Here is a 7,436-nt window from a genome sequence, read left to right as displayed (position 1 = left end):
GCTAATTTAGAGCGCCAATGCTCTGATTACAAAGCTGGATGGAAATCTCTGCCATTCAGTCGTGACAAGTAAGTATTTTGGATCTGATTGGCTTGATTATCATGCACTTTACATTCAGGGAAATGTATGTATTTGTGTATTGTGTATGATAGTAGACTGATGGTGTGCCAGCATCAGATGCCTGCGGCATTGCTCATGTTACCCTGAAGACACAAGAATACGTGTTTACCCTTCCAAGATATTATTTTCTTTGCATTTCCCTGAACAGGTGATTTTTTTGTCAAAGAGGGCACTACCACCATGAAATGAGGTAATATGATAAACCTTTGTAAAAACAATCTCTTTATTGGACAAGGTTAGCAAACTAATGCTGTCAGAGATTGTATTACACTATCCCCGTGTATGCCTGTAGTGCAATTTTCAGAAAAGATCACTTCAGAGAAGTAAAGAAGAAATTGCTGTATTCTCTCTCCAAAATCCTTTCAAAATAGATTTGACAGTTGAGTGATTACATTTCTAATGGAGACTGTGATAGAATATGGGAGATTAAAAACTCAGCAGCTTCATGCATAAGGCACTGAACAAAAGGGGTCAACAGAAACATGGAGCTCCCAAAATCAAACCCAGATAACTAATCAACTTAACGCTGCCCTCAATACATAGAGATTAAGATCTGTCTCTCCACAGTCTTTGTTGTTCGGGTTTCAAAACCCTATAGTTTGTCCTCCTACAAAGATCTTATCAATTTGTTCAAGAACTTTGAGCCTAAGATTAGTAACATCTGAATGTAGGAAGGGATACCTATAGAAATGAAACTCTCCGATTCTCTTTAAACTTCCAAAAGAGCTGCTGGAGGGAAGTGTGTGAGGAATAGTATCTGTCTAGTTATTGTTTCATTTAAACTTTAGGATTTAGAACCTCAAAGGGGATAACTAAAGAGAGAAATGATGAAATATCCAATACTGATACTGTGTTCTATTGGAATTTGCACATGCATGGGCTCATTCCCACATTTAATTTATAGAATTATTTGCGTTCAAAATGACAGGAAGCATATATCCCATAGGAGTTATAAGACATACCATAAATTAATTATCTTCTGAAAAGATAGATCAAAGATTCAATTTCCTATCTAAAGTTTTATCTTTCAGCTAATTAGCTATCACACAAGAAATACTAACAAATGGAATTTAAAGAAACATAGATGTAAAGCAAAACTACCTCAAAATAATAAAAAAAATATTGCAATCTGTTCATTGTGGTCAGAGTTCAGATATTTTTATGTTCATTTCAGTATTTTGATTGCCAGAATATTGAAGAAGTAGAGCTGTAATTCTTTCTGACTATTGCTTTTATGTCCTCCCACCCACTTCTACACAGTGTTCCTTCTGAGATTGCAGCCGAAGGCAGGCACTCCCAATCTTACCTTTCCTTGTAGGTATTGACCAAATACAGAATATCAGCCCTCCTCTTCTTATCTCTACTAAAAAAAAAGGTAAATCTTCCCTCTATTACAGCAGTATTTTAAACAAAGAGCATACTTCAGAATCACATGAAACATTTATTTGTTTGTTTGTCTATAAATTAGAGTGCCCAAGAACTACCTCAGATCTACCTGATCAGTACCTTGGCTGGAGTGGGGCCCAGCAGGTGGATTTTTCAACAATCCCTGATTAAGAAATTATGCTCTAGAGAGCAGAGGTAATTACATGCTCTTCTTGGCTGCTGGGGTTTTCCTGCAGCTGTTGTCTCTGTTGCTGCTTGCTCTGCTGCCTGAGCATCTCTTTTAATAACAGGTGTGGCAGGGCCATGGCTGGCACAGGTAGAGACCAATGCCAGCAGCACCCTGGAGCTGGGGTCTTTATTGATGCTGTTCCTCTTCTCACACCATTAATTCTGACCTGAGGCCAAAGAAAGAATCCTTTTTAAAGGTGGAGTCATTTTCAAAATCAAAGGGTATCAAACTCTCAGTCATAATTTAGAGTCTGAAATCGCAGCGAATAAAACTCCACATCACACTTATTAATAGCTACTTGCTTGTAGTTAGTCATGAATTGGGTCTACTCAAAAGAACAGGAAAGGAGACAGACTTTTCCCGCAAGCGTGCAATGAACAGTGAATGGTGAAGCCAGGAGTCATGACGACAGTCAACAGTGCAGCTTGTGTGATGCAAACCAAATGGGTAAGACTGAGTCTATTAGTGGTAGCTGGTTACTGTAATTGACACTTGTATTTGCGATCACCTCTTGAATAGTGTTTTCATAACGGGGAAGATTTCCATGAGTACTGTCGTTCACAAATAGAAACCAGGATTTGAATTCTCAGACTCCCTAGCGTATAAAAAATGGATGTGTGACCTATACTCTTCCAGTCAGACACACAGAGATTTGATTCACAGCAAGTGACCGGTGGTGAAGACTTTGGACAGCAACTCCAGTGTTGCTTATAGAGTTTGTAACAAAGTATTGGAAGAACATCTGGAGTTGTGTGATTGATTGATTTTCCGAGGCAGAAGTGGAGTTGGTGCTGGGAAGTGGTTTCATACAGGTGAACACATTTCGTTTTATGCTTAATGATGGAAAGTGCGGCACCAGCACTTCTTCAAGAGGCCAGTTCTCTTGAGACTTGAGGATGTGTTTCTAGAGGAGAAGAATCGAGATTACTCCTGTGTACTTTCTATATATCAAGCTTTTCTAATATTCTTTAACAAATGCAATTTTTGCATAAATGAGGCAAAATGAATTTTCTGGTTGCAACTAAGGCCTCAGAGCATACATAGATGGACTGTAAGTGGTTGCAGGCAGCATACCTCCAATACATGGGGAAATTGTATTTTGTTATCTGGCAGGACAATCCTGAGGACAATAAGAATTCAGCTAGTGTGAAGCTTTATCACACAGCACCCAGTGACAAAATAAATACATGCATTTCCTGTAACTACTTTGAATAAAATACTTGGTGAAAGCAAGCTTATTGGGGGACCAACACGCTATTCACATACATTGTATAAGAATAAGGGATTGGTTTCATGCTTTTAATTGTGCAGGAAGGCTTAGAGAAAAGAAATGGTATACTCAAAATCCTAAATTCTCAGAATATGGCATCGTCTGAGAACCATGAAATTTGTATAAGCATTCTAAAGAATCTCTTAATATTTGCTTCCAGAACATAAATGTAGCCGAAAAGCAAACTCAACATTTGATTCTTTCAATTGCTGGATTTTGATTTTAAAATTTTTTTTTAATTTTAAAATGTTTATTTTATATTGGAGTATAGTTGATTAACAATGTTGTGTTAGTTTCAGGTCTACAGCAAAGTGATTCAGTTATACATATACATATATTCTTTTTCAAATTCTTTTCCCATTGAGGTTATTACAGTATATTGAGTAGAGTTCCCTGTGCTATACAGTTGGTCATTGTTGATTATTTTATATATAGTAGTTTGTATCTGCTAATCTCAAACTCCTAATTTATCCCTCCCCCCTACCATTTCCCTTTGGTAACCATAAGTTTGTTTTCTAAGTCTGTGAGTCAGTTTCTGTTTTGTAAATAAGTTCATTTGTATCATATTTTTAGATTCCACATATAAGTGATAATCATGTGATATTTGTCTTTCTCTGTCGGACTTACTTCACTTAGTATGATAATCTCTAGGTCCATCCATGTTGCTGCAAATGGCATTATTTCATTCTTTTTTGTTACTAATAATCCACTGTATATATGTACCGCATCTTCCTTATCTATTCATTTGTCAATGGACATTTAGGTTACTTCATATCTTGGCTGTTGTAAATAGTGCTTCAGTGAATATTGGGGTGCATATAGCTTTTCGAATTATGGTTTTCTCCAGATATCTGCCCAGGATTGGGATTGCTGGGTCATACGGTAGTTCTATTTTTAGTTTATTAAGGAACCCCCATACTTTTCTCCATAGTGGCTGTACCAATTTACATTCCCATCAACAGTGTAGGAGGGCTCCCTTTCCTCCACACCCTCTCCAGCATTTATTGTTTGAAGACTTTTTGATGCTGACCATTCTGACTGGTGTGAGGTGATATCTCATTGTAGTTTTGATTTGCATTTCTCTAATAATCAACAATGTTGAACATCTTTTCATGTGCTTTTTGGCCATCTGTATGTCTTCTTTGGAGAAATGCCTATTTAAAAAGTGGAGCTGGAGGGACCAGATTCCCTGACTTCAGACTATACTACAGAGCTACAGTAATCAAAATAGTATGGTACTGGCACAAAAACAGAAATATAGATCAATGGAACAGGATGGAAAGCCCAGAAATAAACCCACACACCTGTGGTCAGTTAATCTACAAAAAAGGAGGCAAGATTATACAATGGAGAAAAGACAGTCTCTTTAATAAGTGTTGCTGGGAAAACTGGACAGCTACATGTAAAAGAATGAAATTAGAACATGGTCTAACACCATACCAAAAAAAAAAACTCAAAATGGATTAAAGACCTAAATGTAAGACCAGATACTATAAAACTCTTAGAGGAAAATATAGACAAAACATTCTTTGACATAAATCACAGCAATATCTTTTTTGATCCACCTCCTAGAGTAATGCAAATAAAAACAAAAATTAGCAAATGGGACCTAATGAAACTTAAAAGCTTTTGCACAGCAAAGGAAACCATAAACAAAACGAACAGACAACCCACAGATTGGGAGAAAATATTTGCAAATGATATGACTGATAAGGGTAAGATTCAAAGTATACAAACAGCTCATGCAGCTCAATATCAAAAAACAAACAACACAATCAGAAAATGGGCAGAAGATCGATTTATTACTTTTTTATCAAGGTATAGTTAATTTACAATATTATATTAGTTCCAAGTGTATAGCAAAGTGTTATATATTTGTGTAAATATATATATATTCTTTTTCAGATTCTTTTCCGTTATAGGTAATTACAAGATATTGAGTGTAGTTCCCTACCTATACTGTAGGTTCTTGTTGTTTACCTATTTTATATATAATAGTGTGTATACATCCATTTATTTTTTACTTAAATATTTACCAGATTCCTTAAGGGAAAGTTAGAGCACTTTTGAAGAGGAACATAACTCTATGGACTTTTTGGAATGGAATGAAGATGTATGGGAAGATTCAGATGACTCAAATTTTGCTGGATCCACAGGTTTCACTGGGCATCCCATGCTAACCTCCTCCTCTGCACAATGAAGATGTCCTGCCTTGTTTTAAGACCCTGAAAGAAAGCCTGCCTGAGACAGTCACCTGGCAAGAGGAATTCAATTTTTCTTATGTTCCACCTTCACCACATCCCCTTGCTAGACTTACAAAGTCAAATCCCAGCATGAACTTGGTGTGAGGGAGGGAGCACTTTAAAAAGCAAATAAGAACATGTTTTCACAGTGATTACACAGTTGCAAGATTTTTCTAATTGGTTAGCTGTAGATCTGTGTGGCAGTAGATTCTGAGGATGCTAGACCCAAGAGGGAGAAACAATGTTTAGATATGATTGATTTTATTGAAATGGTTGCAACTACTGAGATTCTATCGATAAATTCAGTGTGTTAATGCAAAGGTCTGGATGTAACTGATTGAGCAGTAACTTGACTGAAAGCTGAATTCATTTGTGACTTTGTTAAATGAAACTAAAATGCCAGATATTCCTTCATGTGAGGTGGAGAATTAGAAATATTAGAATGGATGTATTACGTATAAATTTCTCTGTTAACACAGGAAGCCACAGAAAACACTTTTTTAAAAAAAAAATTGAGAAATACATCAAAGAAGGAAATACCAGTATCTCAGAAATACTGTGGTGGCTATTCTGTTTAAGCAAGGAAGGTAGATGGATGATGAGATTTCCACTAAAAAGGATCCTTGAGAACAATTATTAGATTTTAATTTCAGAGGTAAAGTGTGGTTAGTCATAGTAATAAGTAGCAGGGTTCTTTGGAAGTGCCTACTTGGTCAAGGAGTCTCTAGGATAAAGATAGGTGGTCAGACACTAAACTGTTAAGCAAGCAGAAGAAAATGAATAATGACAATTAGTGCAGAAATAAATGAAATTAAAAAACAGGAAATCAATAGAGAAAATAAATGAAACCAGAAGTAAGTTCTTTGAAAAGATCAGTAAGATTTATCATAATCTATCCAGGCTAAGCAAGGAAAAAAGAAAGAAGAAACAAATTCCTAATATCATAAATGAAAGAGGATGAATAATCATCACTTATCTCTTTGATATCAAAAATATAATAAAGGAAAATTATGAAAACTTGATGTCCACAAATTTGATAATTTAGAGGAAATAGAGCAATTCTCTGATAGATATAAACAACAAAAACTCACACAAAGAGAAATATATAATCTGTCTATGCCTATATCTATTAAAGAAATTGAGATAATAATTAATAACTTCCAAAAGAGAAAGCACCAGGTACAGATGGTCTTCCTGGTGAATTTTACCAAATATATAAAAAAAGATGATACCAACTCTCTACAGTTTTACCCAGATAATAGAAGCAAATAACCACTTTTTAACTTGTTCTATTAAGTCAGCATAACCCAATAACAAAATGAGGTAACAACATTATCAGAAAGGAGAACTGTAGAACAGCATTTCTCAAAAAAACATAGAAGCAAAAACCCTCAACAAAATATTAACAAATCGAATGCAAAAATGCATAAAAAGAATTATGTACTCTGACCAATTGGGATTTATTCAAGGTATACAAGGCTGATTGAATATTTGAAGATCAATTAATGTAACCCACAACATCATGAGGCTAAAAAAAAGAAAAATAATATGATCATATAAATGGATGCCAAAAAGTTATTCTACAAAATCCAACACCCATTCTTGATAAAAATGCTCAGCAACCTACACATAGAAAGAAAAAATCTTAATCTGATAAAGGCTGTCTACCAACCACCTATAGCCAACATCATCAACATCATCCTTAATGATGAGCAATTGTATGCTTTCTCACTAAATCTGAGAACAAGGAAAGGATGTCTTCTCTCACCACTCTTAATCACCATTATAAAGGAAATTTGAACTAATGCATTAAGGTAAGAAAAAGAAAGAAAGAAGAGATATACATATTTTGAAATGAGAAACAAACTATTTGTTCACATATGACATGATTGCCTATGTACAAAATCTCAAGGAACAGACAAAAAACTGAGATTTAATAAGCAAATACAGCAAAGTCACAGAATATAACATTAATATATAAAAGTCAATTGCTTTGTCAATATACCAGCAATGAACACTTGGAATTTGAAATTAAAAACATAATACTGTTTACATTAGCACCAAAAAATGAAATACTGTAGTATAAATCTAGCAAAGGACGTTTAGGACCTATATGCAGTCAACTATAAGACTCTGATGAAAAAAAAATCAAAGAATACCTAAATAAATAGATATTCCATGTTCATGG

The sequence above is a fragment of the Balaenoptera physalus genome (genome assembly GCF_965194825.1).
Source record: "Balaenoptera physalus genome assembly, chromosome: 1".
In the NCBI taxonomy this organism is placed as follows: domain Eukaryota; kingdom Metazoa; phylum Chordata; class Mammalia; order Artiodactyla; family Balaenopteridae; genus Balaenoptera; species Balaenoptera physalus.
This window is presented reverse-complemented; position numbering follows the sequence as displayed.